This window comes from Morone saxatilis, unplaced genomic scaffold (genome assembly GCF_004916995.1).
Source record: "Morone saxatilis isolate NCDOM2014 unplaced genomic scaffold, NCSU_SB_2.0 Contig4, whole genome shotgun sequence".
Classification (NCBI taxonomy): domain Eukaryota; kingdom Metazoa; phylum Chordata; class Actinopteri; family Moronidae; genus Morone; species Morone saxatilis.
In genome coordinates this window covers 4233172-4233493 of record NW_023339984.1, presented here as the reverse complement: position 1 = coordinate 4233493, position 322 = coordinate 4233172, and the positions used below count along the sequence as shown (strand labels likewise).

General features: G+C 41.3%; 1 protein-coding gene across 1 annotated transcript in view; it reads right to left on the bottom strand.

Moving 5' to 3' along the window:
• Positions 1–322, bottom strand: part of si:dkey-112a7.4 — a 4654-nt gene that overhangs the window by 4091 nt on the left and 241 nt on the right. The gene's annotated exons all lie outside the window — the stretch shown is intronic.

Here is a 322-nt window from a genome sequence, read left to right as displayed (position 1 = left end):
AACAGATGGTTGAGCCTGGACACAGACAATCCCAGTCAGAGTCACTGTGTTTTCTGAGGTGAAATGCTAATCAGCAGTTCAATGTAACCACTCTGTCTATTAAACCCATATGATGACCTGAGGGCTGTGGGGGTATGTTGAATCAGGGGTCACATCTTCTATATCTCATTGGAAAAACTCAAAATCAGAGCATGGTTAGGTAAAAGTTCAACAGATGTTTTGTGTTTTATTTGCCTGTTTACATGTGGGTGAGTGTGTTATCTCATCATGTTCATCGCATTCTATGATTGAATCCATGCACAGTTGAGAGATTACATCCCCC